This window comes from Liolophura sinensis, chromosome 13, assembly GCF_032854445.1.
Source record: "Liolophura sinensis isolate JHLJ2023 chromosome 13, CUHK_Ljap_v2, whole genome shotgun sequence".
Lineage (NCBI taxonomy): Eukaryota > Metazoa > Mollusca > Polyplacophora > Chitonida > Chitonidae > Liolophura > Liolophura sinensis.
In genome coordinates, this window is record NC_088307.1 from 23652304 (window position 1) to 23672236 (window position 19933).

The following is a 19933-nucleotide window of genomic DNA, read 5'->3' on the forward strand; positions in this document are numbered from 1 at the left end:
CCTCAGGGTACATGTGCAATCTTTTGTGCTTTGTTGATTTCCACAATTCATTAAAACTATTTAACCGATACAAGTGTTCACTTAAACCAAGTTAAGAACAGCAGAAACATTCTGATCATTAAGAAAGATTTTAATATTATCTACCACCAATAACTGAATATCAACTGACCCATCTCCATTTTCACAGAAATGCATAGGAAACACTGGCTTACAAATAAATTTTGAACACGGCAGCTTTTAACGATGTCCATGCTTCATTCTAATCCCTATCTTTTCGAGCAAGGTTTCGATATCTCCGTTTGAATTCTCAGCATATGCATATGTATGCATTATGCATATATGTATGAATAATGCATGGTCGTCTACAAATCGATGTAACTGAATGAATAATAGATGTATTAAAAGACTCTTTAGGCTTCATGATAATGTGTGACATAACCTAAAGTCAATTTGCCCCTATGTATGTATGCTTGGCTTTAAATGCTGTATTCAACAATTTTTCAGTCATTATTTTAGGACGACAATAAGTCATTAGGGTTGTGTACATGAATTGTCTTCTCGTGGCAGAGCGTCCAAGCTGCTAAAGTGCTGCTGCCACTGAAATATCATGCCAAAGACACCAAACAGGACACACCACCCATTACGCTCTACCAGGCCAACCAATCCTGTTTCCTTCCTGCATGTGGGTATATATATATATATATATATATATATATATATATATATATATATATATATATATATATATATATATATATATATATAGAAGGAGGAACAAATTGGACTCTTCAAAGAGTTCAATATATGACTTGGACTTTGTTTTAATAGGGGATTAGCCTGTCTACCATGTGGCAGGACTTCACGCATGCGCTCTCAAGACTATAGCAGGTTTTGACACCTGGGTAAAAGGTACTCAGAATGCACCCAGTCGTGCGTCACTTGCTCACAACAAAGCCTCCTGTTCAGGCAGCGAATAATAAATACAGAACAACAGAATGGATGTCAAACCACTTTGCCAATTTCCTTGGGAAAATCATGTTTGAAAGTAAATAATATTATAAACAAAAATATGCTATCGCTAGTTGAATAGTAATGATCGCGCATGCATGGTTTGTATGCCTTATAAAGATAAAAATTTCCGATTAGTTACATTTTAACATACTTGCCAAGCAAATGAAGATACTATATATACAAATACAAACAAACCTATCGTCAATGCGAGAGGTACTTGGCTTACTTTTGTCCAAACGCTAGAAAGGTGTTTTATAAGATTTTTTATTGATTTAATAACTTCATTGCTTCATTAGTTCCCTAGCTTCTGGTAATGGACAGGAATAAGTTTCCGGACATTTTTTTTCCCCACAGTGCTTCAATGCAGTGAGTTGAAATGTGATGCATCGTTTCATCATGACATACAAATCATTTTCACATTTCTGTCTGTTTCACCATCATTTATGACAAAATTATAGCAGTTTTGTCTTATTTTTCTGTATCTCTTAATATAATTTGGAATACATATCTTTGCCTTCAACCATTTCACGTGGAAACTCCTTATAAAATCTGGATAAAATATAGCCGATCCAGTTACTTGTGTGGAGATGATTGGAATTTCCATTTTCAGATATCACCATAATTTAGAATTTTTAAATAATCATAAAGCAACATATATATATATATATATATATATATATATATATATATATATATATATATATATATATATATATACATATATATATATATATATACATACATACATACATACATATATATATATTATAACTGTGGAGATTTAAACGAGGATGACATTTCAGCCCAATGGAAAGTGGATTTGACTATATTCCATTTCAATGCACCAAAATTTATTACCCCCTACCACGATGATACACTGCAGAAAGCTGCTCTTGCAAATTTCTCCGAAAACATTGGCTCACGGGGTCATAGAGACAAATATTAGCAGGAAGTTAATAAACGTTCAGCAGAAGCGTATAATCACTGTAGGTAATCTTCAGTGAGTTATATTTTTTAAAATCATTGGGGACTGCGCATGCGCACCTACGTTGATAGCAGTGCTTTTCGAGAAGTATAGGAATGTAGTGTTCACAAAAATCAAACTCAAATTGCTTATGGGGCCCTAAATTTCCAGATGTGTACATTCAGTTAAGTGTTTCCCTGATCTTATTTTTCTAAACTATCGATCGTTACATGCAGTTGTGTGGAAATGTCAGTTTATGGAACTCAAACATGACCAGTTTTGGATATTTTTGAAAATGGCTCGTGTGTTTCAAATGTGGCAAGTTTCTCAAATTTCCATCATCCTTTTAAAAAGATTGAGCTCCAGGGCCCCTAATGCACCTGCACCAGGTAAATGGCACAAACTAATGCCACCTGCAAAACACAATTTTATCGCACTATGTACGCCGGAAAATAGTTAAAAAATAAAAAATATTCCCCATAACTCAATAAATATTGCTGTCCTTTACATACTATATCTTTCCATGCTATAGTCGTATAGATGTGATCAAAATGCTCACTTAGACGCACGAATGTGACCTTACTACATCTTTGTTGTGCACAGAATTTGGAGTTGACGCTTTTGACTTCCTAAAGTAAGTGTACATGATGGGGGTCCCTTTCGAGGCAGTTCACCCCAAGTCTCGCTCATAAATGCCCTGTACACAAGACTTCAAAGGGTGCCTGGCTACGGGAGGGTTCATTCAGAGTAGAAAGGAACAGTGGGTAGGTCTGGCTGACCGGGCGAGTTGTTCCTCCTCCCATGTATATCTCCATGTTTCCTCCAACCTTTCAGTGCTAAGTGCCAATCGAGGTGGCAACAAGTGCAATTGGCTTGTAGATGCCCAGTTGGCCTAGCTAGAATCATAAGTAAAATAAAACATCAACTAATGACTTTTTAGAGGATTAAAGTTCACATGTTTTACATATTACATATGACCTTGTCTCTTTGCGGATAGCCTTTATTTATAGTACTGGCTCACTGTAGTGCCATGTTGATGACAACGGATATCCTGGAGTGCATTTGGAAACCATGTGACTAGTGCTTCAGTCATTTACATATACATGTATTTATTTATTTATTTGACTGTTGGTCATCCGTAGGTCACTGGAAGACCTTCCCACTTACAGCCGGAGAGGAAGCCAGAATGAGCTGGACTTGAACTCATAGCGACTGCATTGGCATGTACATGTTACATAAGATGATAGTGGTGTAGTAGTGAATGGTGTGCATGAAGAAGCACCAGGATACAACTGTGTTTAGTTTGTGCATACTGCAATGATCGAATCTTCACCACCACTTCAGTTTATACCAATAAAGTTGCAGAAGCTAGAGTTGTTTTCAGGGTGTACATACTGCAAATGATCAAGTGGCAAGAGACCAGCTGACGTATGTACATGTATTAATGAATCAAATGTCATTTTATTGATTTTTCTGATTTCTTCAGGGCAACAATACTGATTTCATACATTATTCAACTCAGTTCTTCCAAGTTTCCCCATAAATTGCTGTTAGAGCTAGGACCATTCAGAACATGCTTCACGGACAACATGTATCTCCACATGTATAAAGAACCTCAGAGTTCAAATGTCTACAAGCAAACCATATCGTCAGGTAATTATGAGACTCAAAAGCTACATTACTTGTATGCATGTCACTTAGGGAATTCTCTCTTCTATTTCCTGATTTAATTACTGACTTTACTGCTGGTTTTACCATCACCAATTGTTTGGCAGTGGCAGACAGAAGCATTTGCTCAAAGATGGTGCTATTTGTTTGCGATCTGGCTTTGAACGCAAAGCTGCTGGGTTTTTCTTTAATGGCAGCTGACCAAGCAGGACAACGAGTTCATGGTTAATAGATAAGAATTTATAATTAACAGTTGCAAACCTTATCATAATTCTAAAAACTTCATACGAAATAACATGAATGCACGTTGACACGTTAACAAGTTAAGCGCACGATTCTGTTCCTGACTTGTCCTTATTTAGTACACACATACACCAAAAATTTCATTCCTACAGCACTATGCAGTCCTGCAAAGCAGTAATTAAGGTTCCTGCACAGTACGAACCAGTTTGAAACCTTGTGGTGCATATTGCACAGGTACACAGTACTACATGTATATACATGCAGTAAAGTTCAATCTTGAATGCACTATATACCATACAACCATGGCCATTGCTACATGAGCAGCTGACACACAATGCTGCTCTGGTCTTTTTTTAGACTTTCTCCACAGTACTCCCCATTTCAGAACCATAAAGTACTGCCAGTATTGTGGCATCATGGCCGGTGTATCACATAACAACAAAAATAAACACTATCTATAAAACTCATAAAACTCTGATAAATACAGAACCAGGCGACAAATCAAAAGTCAACATGTGAACATACAGAATGATGTGCCTAAAATCAACATATCTGGTTTCTGATTGCATCTAATCTGAGCTGGTTGCATGAGCGGAAAGAATGAGATGATATAATTACAAAATACAACGTTCTGGAATAGAGGTAGCCGAAATAATTTAGCAGTTATAAGGTTTCACTTGTTCCACTGAACTCTAATCTTAGAACAAATAAAACCAGAAGCTGTGGGGCTATATGTTTATAACATATGTACACATATTTATTTATTTATTATTTGATCGGTGTTTTACGCCGTACCCAAGAATATTTCATTTATACGACTGTGGCTAGCAATAAGACAGGAGGAAACCGGGCACAGCCTGGGGGAAATCCATGACCATCCACAGGCTGCTGACAGACCTTCACATGTGCGGCTGGAGAGGAAGCCAGCAAGAGCTGAACTTGAACTCACAGAGACAACATTGGTGAGAGGCTCTTGGGTCATTACCCTGTGCTAGCGCGGTGATATTATTAATAAATAAATAATGCTTCCATGTACTTTTCAAGATTTAATCGCATTCTCAAGGGAGGCATAAAAATAAAACTATAGCAAGCATTCAGAAAATACATCACTTAACATGTCAAATACAAAAGTTGGTAAAAAAAAAAACAACAACAACAACACCTGGCGACCGAGTGTCTTGGTCAAAATACAACTGATACTTATACTTATATAGTTTAATGCATTTCAAGTAATAGTAAAATAACAATTATCTCTTTATATGTGAGAACTTCTATTTCCACTAAGCAGAATTATCCTTAATATGAACTTTTTGGAGAGAAAAATAAATGAAAAGCAACGGACACAGACTGGTTCTATTGATGGCATTAATGCAATGGTTGGTTTCTAAAAGGAAAAGTGAAAATTTAATCCGTTAATGGAATCTTAAAGGGGCAATTTGAATTTCAGGATAAAAATCAGCAATAAAATAATAATATGTCAAATGGTATAAAATTGCTCGATTGCGTCCGAGTTTTGCCCATTTGTTTCTTCATTCCAAGGATGCAACAAAACTGTGTGTAAGAGAATGGATTTTATTACTGTTACTTAATTACTTCCTGCTATTTCTCGTTACTGAATCATTAACTAAGTACAATGCCCTGGAACGGACACCTGGCTTTAATAGTGCCAGATACACTTCAGTAATGATTGATGACAATGTCTTAATACATAACTGCACTGGCAGTTACCAGTTACAAGCCAGAGGCAAATCAATTACAACACTGTACTTACTGCTTGTATTAACTGCAGTTGAAATGAAAGGACAGTCACATGAATATTATCTGTAATCTGACTATTCTTTGATTTTTAAAATAGAGTATTTAAAAATATAGCAATTAGACATGGCTGTCAAGTTGTTAAATGGGTCGTAAAAACATGACCGGCAGAGCCGGGGAAATATTCACGTCACCTTGTCGGCTGTCTAGTGATGATCATCAGGCCATTAGGATCATCCAGTGTTAGGTACAAATCAAATATACTCTGATTCTTCAATCTTTTAAAGCACTAAAACACTTTTTTCAGATAAATTTATTATGAAAATAACATCAAAAATAATTTGTTTGTGTCACTAAAGACGAAAGTTTCAGAAAACTGTGCTGATTTATTTCTCTATACTCCATAGTTCTCTCAAAATGTTTCAAAATATTGGTCACTGAGGTGTCTGAAAAGGTTGAAGAATTAAGGTACCACTTCAGTCATCATCACCACTAAAACTTTCTACAAAACTATATTACATACAGAATACCAGACACACCAATGAAAATAAGAAAATAACTATTATCACTTTTGCCTTATTCCTTTGCCAGAATGATATGACACATAATCTGACACATGTTATCTGACACATTATCTGACACATTATCTGACACATCATCTGACATGTCATTTGACACATCATCTGACACATCATCTGACACATCATTTATCATCTAACACACGCCATTTGACACATCATCAGACATGTCATTTGATACATCATTGGATACATGACACTTGACATATCATTTGGCATCTCATTTGACACATCATCTGGCATGTCATTTGACACATGTTAGATGACACTGTTATAGGGCACATGTTATTCGACACATGTTATCTGGAACATGACACATTATTTGGTATGTTATTCAACATTATGTCACAGGCTATATTTGACATATCTACATGGCACTTGTTGCTGCCTCCCCTGGCAATGAGAGGTTAGAATAAGGTAACAGGGCTGGTTGGTCAGTGAATGTCAAATGGTATTATGTGACTGGGTGGGGTGTGATGTCTGGAGTCTTCAGCGGCAGTAGCACTTGGGCGTCATGGATTCCGCCAAAAGAAAACACATTATACAGGGTGAAGCAAAAGTCTGGACCCACAGGCAATTCAATACATAACAATTTGCTGTTTACAATAAGTGTTCGAACCAACTTCCACATTCCTCCAAACACTTTCTTACTTGAGAGGCACATGATCTTTGGACATTTCGAAGCATAGAGTTATTCTCTCCTATGTTTTCAATTTCTTGTGTGATGTTATCTTTGAGTGCTTTAATGTTCCTGGTTTGTTGCCATAAACCACAACTGCGACAGACCTGTTCATGTTACCATAAACCACAACTGCGACAGACCTGTTTATGTTACCATAAACCACAACTGCAACAGACCTGTTCATGTTACCATAAACCACAACTGCGACAGACCTCTTCAAGTTACCATAAACCACAATTGCGACAGACCTGTTCATGTTACCATAAACCACAACTGCGACAGACCTCTTCAAGTTACCATAAACCACAATTGCGACAGACCTGTTCATGTTACCATAAACCACAACTGCGACAGACCTCTTCAAGTTACCATAAACCACAACTGAGACAGACCTGTTCATGTTACCATAAACCACAACTGCGACAGACCTCTTCAAGTTACCATAAACCACAATTGCGACAGACCTGTTCATGTTACCATAAACCACAACTGCGACAGACCTCTTCAAGTTACCATAAACCACAATTGAGACAGACCTGTTCATGTTACCATAATCCACAACTGCGACAGACCTCTTCAAGTTACCATAAACCACAATTGCGACAGACCTGTTCATGTTACCATAAGCCACAACTGCGACAGACCTCTTCAAGTTACCATAAACCACAATTGCGACAGACCTGTTCATGTTACCATAAGCCACAACTGCGACAGACCTCTTCAAGTTACCATAAACCACAATTGCGACAGACCTGTTCATGTTACCATAAACCACAACTGCGACAGACCTCTTCAAGTTACCATAAACCACAATTGCGACAGACCTGTTCATGTTACCATAAACCACAACTGCGACAAACCTCTTCAAGTTACCATAAACCACAATTGCGACAGACCTCTCCATGTTACCATAAACCACAATTGCGACAGACCTGTTCATGTTACCATAAACCACAACTGCGACAGACCTCTTCAAGTTACCATAAACCACAATTGCGACAGACCTCTTCAAGTTACCATAAACCACAACTGCGACAGACCTCTTCAAGTTACCATAAACCACAATTGCGACAGACCTGTTCATGTTACCATAAACCACACAGTTGAATTCGGACATATTATCTACTGGTAATCTGACAAGCTATTTGACACAGAAGAGAAAATGTTATGAAATGTTGGGAGCAGATGTCCATGATGATGACAAAAACAAAACATAGCTGACAATACAATGGCACATTTTTCAACTTTGCCATTGAAGTATAATGCATACTTAAGTAGATATTTTTTTAATTACCTCCGAGCATTTTTCAGCCAATCCGCATACCACTGATGAATGGAGGTTAGTAATTATATCTGCAAGGAAATTTCACTCCATTCAATTTGACAATTAAGGGGGTTTTTACTGAAAACTTAAAGCTTGAAGCAATTCAAACTGTACAGTTTAAAACATTGTCCAGCACTGTGAACTTGTATGCACGTCCAATAGTACATGTAAATGTGTAAAGGTTTTCACATGCTTCATCACAAATCAGAATTCACCATGAAATGTACATATATCTACCAATGACAGCTGTAATAATTTATATATAAGGCTTGTCAAATTCACCTAAATAGCCCATATCATGACTACACATATATCCACATTACAGAACAGACACAGCTAGGTAAATGACTCAGCCTGCTTGGTGGTACAAGCCGGTCGAAGAAAAATTAGGTAATGGATCTGTTTTGATCATGTCCATTATACGCCTGGCTGCCATACAGCGCGGACGCCCCAGGGCCATGAAGCCTCAATCTCTGTAACGCCACACCAAATAAGTCCTCTACACCAGGTTCAAACTGATACACTGTACTGTCTCCATCTCAGGCCAAACCAAGTAAGTTCTCTACACTAGGTTCAAACTGATACACTGTACTGTCCCTATCTCAGGCCAAACCAATTAGTCAACTCTACATCAGATCAAACCAAATAAGTCCTCTACACCAGGTTCAAACTGATACACTGTATTGTCCCTATCTCAGGCCAAACCAGGTAGTCATCTCTACAGCAGGTCAAACCAAATGAATCATTCACATTGGGGCATGCCATATACTTGCAGTGATTAGTAACAGGCCAAACAAAATACATGGTCGCCTCCATGTATAGGCCAAACCAAGTAGTGAAGTCTTCTGCATCATGCCAATTCAAATAAGCAATCTACACCAATATGATCCCTCAATCCAAATAAGAGATTCCCACAACCTTAAACCAAAGAAGTAATCTACATTCACATTATAATTATAAAGTCAAAACAAACACACAAATTCATCTTCATCAAACCAAACTAAAACTAATCAACATTAGGGAACACTTTAGTTTTTTAACATAAAAAAAGAATGGCGACACATTCCCATACATGTATATTAGACACTGAAAAATCTTCAGGTTGGAACACCTGTTGACTTTATTGATGACACCAATGATATCATAATTATTCCAATACGAAGAAGTTTGCTAATTAATGACATCAGAAATCGTTTCATTTTCGATTCAAGATCAAAAATAAAACGTAAGCCAGAATTAAGGTTTTTACATATAGTATTTGTATCATCAGTCCATCAATACTCTACCATTAATACAAATATCCACAACCAAAACTAAGATCAGCCCTGCCTTGTCTATCATCACATCGGTTTCCACCCAGGTATCACCTTCGCAAACCTTATTTCTTGCATCATCACCCAAGGTATCAATACTCATTAACATCGCGTTGTCATCAAATAGCTATTAGACTCGTCAGGATGTGATCTTCATCAAGCCTATGCTCTATCCCACAAACCGCCACCCCCACAAACCGCCAGAACACATTATCCTAGTTCCCTGCGAAATGAGGCAGATGGCTGTCATGAAGTAATCAAGCAGAACCTGTCAGACTACACACAATGGAAGGTGGTGGTGGAGAGGGCTCTGTAACCGAGGTGGTTAGCGTGTCAGTGCATCGCATTGACCTAGAAGTATCTGACCAATGCGGTCGCTGTGAGTTCAAATCCAGCTCAAGCTTTCATAAGTTGGTCACTTTCGTGATTCCCTCCTGATTTTGAGAGCTATTGATCTTAGAAAGGTGTTTTTGACAAGTGGCTGTTTATCACAGCATCTGGTGTCATCACAATATGTGCCACATTTGCTTTTCTTTTTCGGGAGAGTTAAGAAAGGAATTCAGGTTTATGGATGGAGGAAACCAAAAGGTGTAGGGTCGACATGTAGATATGCAAGCACACCATGTCAGCATGAGAGTGAGTGAGAGAGTGCTTGGGGTTTAACATTGTACTTAACAGTTTTTCAGTCATATGACGACGAAGAAATCCTTAGAGTGCATGTTTATAATGTGCCTCCATGTTGCAGGACGGGTTTCCACCGCTCTTTTATCTAGTGCTGCTTCACTGAAACGACTTCCCCGCCCAAGCTATTATACTGATACGGGCCAACCAGTCTTTGCACTATCCCCTTAATGCTGAACACCACGGGAGGAAGTTACAACTTCCTCTTTTTTAAGGTCTTAAGTGTGAACCAACCCAGGATTGATCCTGGATCTACCACCTCCAAAGCTATACCAACTGTGCTATTGAGTCCGATAATCAGTGTGAGACAAGTGGTCTTTAAACAAAAAATGGTAGACTGTATAAACTACCAAATAAACGTCGTCAACTGCTTAATGTGACCAAGGCTTCACAAAAAGTAAGTTTGTGGGGAACATACAAAATCCCTGTCCAAAGCAGGAATTAAACCATATAACTTCATATGCTGTGATTATCTTCTCAAATAAATAAACAAACCAATAAATAAATATATATGAATTAAAAAGAGAACATGGTGAACTCTACAGCTTTGTTCTTGCCATACACTAGTAACTATAGTTTCCTTCTATACATATATCTGGTTTTCAAAGCTTTATTCATTTGCTGCCCAAAATTTTTACTACTACAGGAGTATTAATTAAGTCATATATATGTAGGACCCAGTTGTTCAGAAGTGTATAAGGTAATAGCAGTATTAAGTCATATTACGTATTTATGATTGTAACAAACCCCAGCAACCAATACAGCTGTACAGTGACCAAATGGACCAGGGGAAGATTTAGTTCACATTGACCTTATTTTTGGGCACGGTGCAAAAGTGAAGATTTGGCATAATGTTAAATCTGGTATTAATTAGTCTGAACAACATGGGCCACGATGTCTCGGTTTGATTGTAAGGTTACAATGTTTAACATACTAGCATTATCGTATAATCTTTGTGATTAGACTGGCGCCGATAGCACAGTTGGTAGAGCATCTGCTTCGGGAGGCAGTACATCCAGGGTCAATCCTGGGTTGAGTCATACCTAAGACCTTAAAAGAGGAAGTTGTAACTTCCTCTCTTGGCGTCAACATGAAGGGGATAGAGCAACAGCTGGTTGACCCATATCAGTATAATGGATCAGGCGGGGCGCCTTACTTGCCTTGGATAAGGCGTCTCAGTAAAGTAGCACTAGATAAAATCGCCGTGGAAAACCGTCCTGCAACAAGCAGGTACATTACATGCACTCTAAGGATTCCTTCATCGTCATAAGACTGAAAAATTGTTAAGTACGGCGTTAAACCCCAAGCACTCACTCATTTTACTCAAGATGATCCTTGTTTATGCCAAAATTAATAATTATATGCTTAAATGTAAACAGATGCACAAGACCTGGACGCTGCCCTACTAAATATTGCCAAAAAAGCGTTGCCCTTTTTAGGTCAAACTTGATCAAAGTTATAGCCCCTTGGGATTTAAAACTCTGCAACACCACATTATAGGGACCTCAAAATGCATGTCCATGTACATAAGTGATAAAATCTTATATTATATCATATATCTAATCCCTCTCAGGGAGCCCTCTTGGATCAGTTGGTCAGCGCAGGGAGCCTCTCACCAATGCAGTCGCTGTGAGTTCGAGTCCAGCTCATGCTGGCATCGTCTCCAACCGTAAGTGAGAAGGTCTGTCAGCAACCTGCCAGGTTTCCTCCCACCATAATGCCGGGCGCCATCGTATGAGTGAAATATTCTTCAGTACGGCATAAAACACCAATCAAATAAATAAATAAATCTAATCCCTCTCTCCCACCTTTCTGTGCACCCCCTAATCCCATCTACCCCCTCCCCCCCAACCTTACCGCATCTCCACCCCCAACCGCTCAGGGTAAAATCTCATGAGGGCCAACATGTTTATAACACCTTTCAATCTAACCCGTCACAACCTGCACGTCACCTTCATTTCTTCATCAAAGGGATTAATTTGTTTGTAAGTAGTACCTCTACATGTAATTCGTGTGTGGAGGTAAGTAGTCAGTTGAACCAACGTAGTTTTGTCTCCAAAATCTAATTATAAATGTGCATAAATTGCACTGAAAGTTGCTCTGGCACAAGCGAAAAGGTTGTGGAATTAAAGTAACTGTAAACCCACTGGCCAATCTGCACACAAACTTGTTTATGTTCTTTTCTTTCACATCTGTATGGTGTATACTGTGCATGTTCCTTTAGCTGCAGGGTAAACAGCAGTTTGTATTATGCCTTTATGAATTAAGCATTCAGTTCCTACCGATACAGCCTTATGCTTTTTTACCCTCTTTCTCTTCAGGTCTACGAGCATTCACTTTGTGTAGATGAAATACGGAATTTGACTTCCCTGGAAATCTGTATATCGAGATCGAGTCATGCAATTTTTGTAAGTAGCGTTAACAGATTGCTGGAAGGAGGGGAAGGCTTATATAGCTCTCATTTTACTATGAATTTATAAACATGAGAAGATCTGAAATGATATCAAATGATAAATCATCTGTCTCAACCTTCTGAGTGTACGTGCCTAGATGACTGGATGAGTTCAAAATCCAGGGCATTTTCACATGTTGGAATGTAGGCCTAATGGTAGATATGTGTCAAAATAAGTACTATCAAAACGTGCGACCGCTGTTGGTCCAAGTAAATCTAATACATATGTAAAGAGATTCAGGCCTTCTCGCAATCTGGTACCCCTAAATGAACTTGGAAAATCTTCTGTTTTCCTCTTGAGATTTTCTGAGAAAGAGGAACAGCAACGGAGGACTCATACAGAAATAAGCCGTCCAAGCTATATGCATGGTTTATGATCCTTTATCTTTGGTCGCAAACCTAATGTGCAAAAATGTACTTGTCAGACAGTCTATGTATTAAAATACAAGCACTGCAGCGTCACAGCATAGAGGTATTACAACGTTTTCCATGGATTAACTGGGATGTACATTTCCTACAGATAAGTAGGTTCAGATTTAATTGTTCTGTATCAAGATGGCGTTCAAACATCAGAATACGCCATATACCGTCAGTTTATGAAGTACTCCGTGCTCATTGACAATCATTAAACAGCCATCCGAAGACCAACAGACCAACTGTTTGCAATTTTAAAACAGTTTAAAATACGATGACAGTCTGAACACCATGCATGGCTTCATAATAAAAATCCATATTTCAATCAAACCAAATCAAAAAAAAAAAAAAAAAAAAAATTTGCCTATATACATGTATAAATGGGTCATAGCTTTCATGTGTGTATTAAGTAACCAGAGTGCCTGGCACAAACGTCTGATTAGTCCCTTCAATAACCATTTACCAACTCTCCCCATTATGTGATGTACACATGATGACACAGGCGCACTATATTGATAAAAGATGAGTATCTTATAGATAGTACAGATAGATAGATGAGTATTAATATCTACATCAAAGAACATTAAACTGTGCTAATGTCCACACAAGTGCTGTCGGCCACTTAATGTCTCCTGGCCCCACACGCAGAATTGGCGAAACATTTTTAATGCATAAACATAAAGAGACATACTTTATATATACATATTTATTCCGTTAATTTCAGCTTTGGCGGGATAATGTCCTTCTGAAATCCTACAAAAAAACCTGTTAGTGATTCTTCATAAAGAGACCGTTTGTTGAATGGAATATTACAGGTAAACTGATTAAGACCATCAATCAATGGTTATAATGGACAAGAATCCCACCACATTAATGAAACAGACTGCAAATGCGTGATGATTATAGTCTGAATTTGTCATTTAGCTACAAGCTATGCAAAGGCATTAAATCTCTAAAGAGCTGCCAGTAAATTATTGTGGGAACATTTCTGCCTCTGTGATAGTTTGTTGGATGTCTAGACAGAATATTGATTGAAGGATGAGAGGAAGTTCTATTTTCACGGACGTGGGGTGGGGTGGGGTGGGGTGGGGTGGGAGTTTGGTTGTTGGTCAGTAATTCACAAAACTTATATCTACAAATCTACATGTGAAAGCTATAGTTTTACTAGCTTAAGGTTCTCATGTATCTGACATGTCTGATATCGGCCGCCTGAGGAAAAATAAGACCAGTGCCCTATTCAGCACGTCCTGCTCCTCAGCTGTCAAGACCCACTGCCCGTATGCCTTTGCATGTATTACTCTGCTGCTGTCTCGAGTTTAGCCTGGCGGGGTCAAACCTGAGAATGGCGGAGATTAGAGGAAATGAATCTAGCGGCAGTATAGATGAGGCAAATGTGACGCTAACTGATTGGTTTATCGCTGTGCGGAACTCCGGGACAGGGATTCCCAATCGATATAAAAGGCCAGGATATTATTCATTCTTGAATCTCTGTACCAACTCCAGAGCATCAACTGATGGAACAAGGCTTTAAAATTCAAATCTTTCTTCGCCAAGTTGTTTTTTTTTTGGGGGGGGGGGGTGTTTTCATTTGGAATCAATCACCTAATTTATTGATGTACAAGACAGAACTGAAACTTTACTGATAAAGCACAAACTGTGTTAAGAAAAACTTTTAGAAATTGTATACATGAATTTAAAATACATATCAGTGGTCTTAGGCAATCTGTAGAATGATACTTGTACTCGCTTACTTATTGGATCAGGTTTTAACACTTCACTGAAGTATTTTATTTACTTATTTGATTGGTGTTTTATACTGTACTCAAAACTATTTCATTTATACGGCCATAGCCAGCATTATGGTGGGAGGAAATCAGACTGAAGTGTATATTTTACTCATGTCACATATTACAGAGGTCTCATTTATAGTTGAAACTCACAGGCATTCGTCAAACCTCCTGGTTTTATAAAGGAAACACCAATTTAATAAATAAATACTATTTCATAAAAACAAAAATAAAAAATCATTAATTTGTGTCCCAGCAATTGTTCTCATTTAAAACATATTTAAGTCATGAAAAACTCTTTGAAAAAATTTTAAAATCTTAATAAGAAAAAAAATATTACTATCAGGCAAACTAAATGATGGATTTTCACTTTTATTTTTCTTGCATTTTTGGATCATTTAGTGATGGCTCTCCTGTTAAACACAAAATTAATTTGGTGTTGCCAATGCCACAGCTAAACTAACTAAAACTAGACTAATCAAGAGGCTTCAGATTGGCAGCAGTTAATAGGGTTGCCAGCCCAGACAGCTAGTTCATGTCAATCTTTACCAAAATCTTTACCAAAACCAAAATGCTCAAAGCTCTTAGGAACTCATGGGAGAGGCACAGAATCTTCAACATGCCTTTTTTTCACACTACAATATATAAGCAATATATCCCACATCAGTAGCACCTGCAGGTCAAGTGGTACCTCCATTACTTTGAAGACTGAAGGTGTTATTAATCCAAAACTGACGCAGACAGACAGACAGTCAGGCGGGTAGCATCAGATTAAACATAATGCTGGTACCGACTTTATGGAATCGACCTACAATGAAGGAAATAAGGATTTGCAAAATATATGGTTCATCAAACTCAATTTAAGTTCAGATGCGGATTTCTTATAAAATGAGCACAACCATTGACAAAAGCAAACTCACATGAAGACCAACTGCAGTAGCAGAAGCTGATGACTCATTACACCATGACTTCATCAGTGACGCTAAACCATCACCTTCTCTAACTTCCTCAGAAAACAATGCTGATGTCTGCGAAGGATTTGCCGCATAGATTCCTGCCTTGAGACCAGCGAACACATGCTACCAACATACCCCTATGCCCAGTAGCTAGCTTATTGATTGGTTTTAACCGACAAACTAGGCAGGCAAGGGGACGTTATTACAGGGCCTGTAACTGATGCACCGTACACCAGTTAGCTGCTGTCTATAACCTCCACCAAACTAGACTTAAGAGCATCATGTCTGGACACACAAAGGCCTACATCTTTGACAGCAAAATTGCTTATTTATGTGCTGGGCTAAATTATTTCTGTCTCATCTTGAAAATATTCACAAGCTTCATTTGTTCTATAAGTGGCGATCCCACGAACCCTTGTCCGTTGAAGTAGAAGCAATTTCTCTGAATCACAACAAATTGTAGTTGGTTTTAGAAGGACAAGATGGACGTATAAATGGAGGATGACAGGTTTAATGGCCAGCTCATGTCCAAGTGCATGGGAAACGACTGTCCTCTTCAATGCAAATGTCAGCTACACCGAGTAGGTGTTTCATTTTAAGTTCTGTGTAGCTCTTCCAAGAACATCAGTGTAAAAGGTTTGTTTGTCTCTTTTAAGTCAGTTTGAAGATCATTCTTATCATACCACATGGATACCAATTAATGCAGTAAAATTTTGCTGCCTGAGGAGAGGAATGACCAGCTCAGTATTAGATACAAAACTCGGTCCTGACCACGAGGCACAAAAACTGTGGGTTCAATCCCGGCCCTTGCTCTAACTGTTTTGACGGGACCCTAACTGGTGAAAATTAGGCTGTTGGGTGTCTTATACACCAGTCGAGTCTTCTACATTCCTTGAAGACCACTTGTGTTCTACCAATACAACCTGCACTGCTAAGTGGGTGCAAAACATGTGGGAAAGTAACTTGCCAAAGGTTGGTGGTTTACTTCAGGTACCCCAGTTTCCTCTAGCTATAGAAACCGGCCGCCACTGGATACCTAAAAAATTCTTGATCATGGGGGTAAAAAGAACAACTAAAAATTTGATAAAATGATTTCTTGTAATAGACCTTTGTGACAAAGTTCAGGAATATGAGAAATAATTATTTACATAACCAGCTAGGTCTAAGTCTTACGATGTGGTCGGGAGTATAATTGTAGAAGCAAAAAACTTTCCTATAAAGTATCCAGCAGAATATACCGATTCAAATATTCACCTCCAGTGCACTTTCTAAAAAATTTTTATTTGTAATTTATTTATTTATATATTTGATTGGTGTTTTACGCTGTACTCAAGAATATTTCACTTATACCACGGCGGCCAGTATTATGGTGGGAGGAAACCGGGCAGAGCCCGAGGGAAACCCACGACCGACAATCTGCAGGTTGCTGGCAGACCTATTTAATGTAATGAAAACATCTGTTACATAAAACAAGGTAGGGTTAATCTGTGATCTATGAATAATTTAATGCTAACTTTGGACTGAACATCAACGCAACTGAAATTACAGCATAAAAAGCCTTTTTCAACTAAGAGTTTGAAGAACTTGACCTACAGTTACTACTATGCGGTGCTCTAGTTCAGTTCATTCAATTGAAAAATCTGTCGATAATTCATGAGTTTTGCAATAACAATGCCATTAAATAGCAATTTCTGATGGCTATGAACCCCAGGTGGTTAGCGCTGATATCAGGAACAGATTAAGCCGTATAAATGATTCGGCTCGCATTTAAGCTGATCGTTATAGACTAGGACATTTTTTTCTAGGCTGTTTAATCATCAACGTTGATTTATCTTCTCATTTATGGCAGTTAAACTCAACGCGTGCTTCATATAACGCTGGACACTTGACCTCAAGTGGGAGTCTCTGTGTTCAGGTGTGTTAAGAACGGAGCAAGATCACATGGTCCTAGACACTATGTCATGACTTTTACTATTTTACTATTAGCGACAAGGACAATGCTGGTTTTATAATTCAAATTAATCACGGCCCCTCGAATATGCCACACCGGCCCGGATAGCACAGTTGGTAGAGCGTCCGCTTCGGGACCGGTAGATCCATGATCAATCCTTGATCGAGTCACACCTAAGACTGTAAAAGAGGAAGTTGTAACTTCCTCGCTTGGCATTCAGCATGAAGGGGATAGTGCAACGACTGGTTGACCCGTATCAGTATAATGGCTTGGGCGGGGCGGCTTACTTGCCTTCGGTAAGTCGTCTCAGTGAAGCACCACTAAATAAAAGAGCGGTGGAAATCCGTCCTGCAACAAGGAGGCACATTACACGTACATGCACCCTAATGATTCCTTCGTCGTCATATGACTGAAAAATTGTTGAGTACGACGTTAAACCCCAAGCACTCACTCACGCACTCACTCGAATATGCCACTGTCACTGCATTTTCGGCTCGCCTCAAATCGAAACAAATGCGACCCACAAATCCTCGTATGTATCCCGTCTCTACTTTCCCGGAAGGAAAACAGTCACATCGAACATCCATTGATACATCCCATGAATATTCATACTCCGTTCTCCATTGTTAGGAAATCCTAGTGGCCACGTCACTTGAGTAGTTCTGAGTAGTTGGCGTTTATAATATACAGTTTTGGTTTTATTCTTCAAACCGAAGTCAGTGTTGTGTGGTTTGGTCTAAATCAAGTTGAGCTACATGCACAGTGTATGTAGCTAACTCCTCAAGCTGCATGACCTTTTTGTATACGAAAGAGCAACTTTCAGCGCAATTTTCGGAATAGTATTTTGGACACAAAACTACATTAGTCAGATTGGCCAGTTGCAAGGCTTCCACAAAAAGTGTATCATATTATCAGTCAAAACCGAATAATGCCTTCAGAATATACTTGAATAAATACATTGCAAACATACGAAAAAGAATTACAGCACCAAGATTTGTATATGGGACTTAAAATTTAAAGAGGAGCTAAAAAATATGGATTTACTTTTGATCCGAATTAAACCAGCAATGTCGACTCACAGAGATGAGCAGAGATTATAGAACCCTTTACATCCTAGAAACCCTTCCTGGAATTTAAACTGAATTTAAAAACCTGTATAAAAAAAAAAAATCAATTTGTCATTTAAAAAAAAAGGGTGGATTCAATTATAATTCAATTAAAGCTAAATTGTGTTTCTGAAGTGAGTATAGGGAACATAATATCTGGCATTTATTCCACTCTTCGCAATTCACATACTGTGATCTTGCATTAGTACAGTATAACTGGAAAGTTTAAATCTGATCAACCAATTACCCAATTAATGTATAGCTGTAAATATAACCCCTACAAAATAAATTCTAAAAAAAAATCACCCTTGAGAAACCACCTTTGAATAATGAATTGAAAATTGATCAACAATAACATTCCAAACATGGGAAAATTATATTCTAACTATTAACATGCATGTACATAATCAATCACACCTACACTTCTCCACACCTGAGTATATAATGCAGAGCCCACGTTTAACGATGAACCAGGTACAGCTAAACCTATGTACCTAACCTAACCTAACCCTCTGTGCCCATCCTTCTGTAAATTAAGTTGGTTATAAACTAAGCCACAATGTAAACTAATGTTGATACACGCACTCCCACTATGGCCTATGGTTACATGTAAGTCTGTACATCATAATCAGGTCATATACATTTACACATTAGTATTACGGGATATGTATTCGGAATTATATGCATTTTAAACACTTCAAACACAGTTATCTCCACACATTAATTTAAATAATGGACTTAATTGTTTCGCTAAAATACATAAAATCTGGCAAAGGAATTAAGTTAATTTACAAGGCCCATTTATAATAAGTGCACCAAAACTTGACTTCCAGTTGCCGTTTAAAAACAACACACAATTACAGTAATAACATTAGGGAACATCTACCGGATTTAGCTATAATGTAAGATAGTATTAAAATTGTAAACTCAGACTTACGCTCTTACAAGGTTGGAATGTCCCAATAAAGCTTTTTGCCACTTGTACCTGAATGACATAGCATCAGGAAATACCTTGCTCACCTGATAAAGTTAGTAAACAGGTGGGTAA

General features: G+C 38.1%; 1 protein-coding gene across 1 annotated transcript in view; it reads right to left on the reverse strand.

The window, feature by feature from the left end:
- LOC135480210 (dipeptidyl peptidase 2-like) overlaps positions 1 to 19933 on the reverse strand; it is a 79517-nt gene that overhangs the window by 35218 nt on the left and 24366 nt on the right. The gene's annotated exons all lie outside the window — the stretch shown is intronic.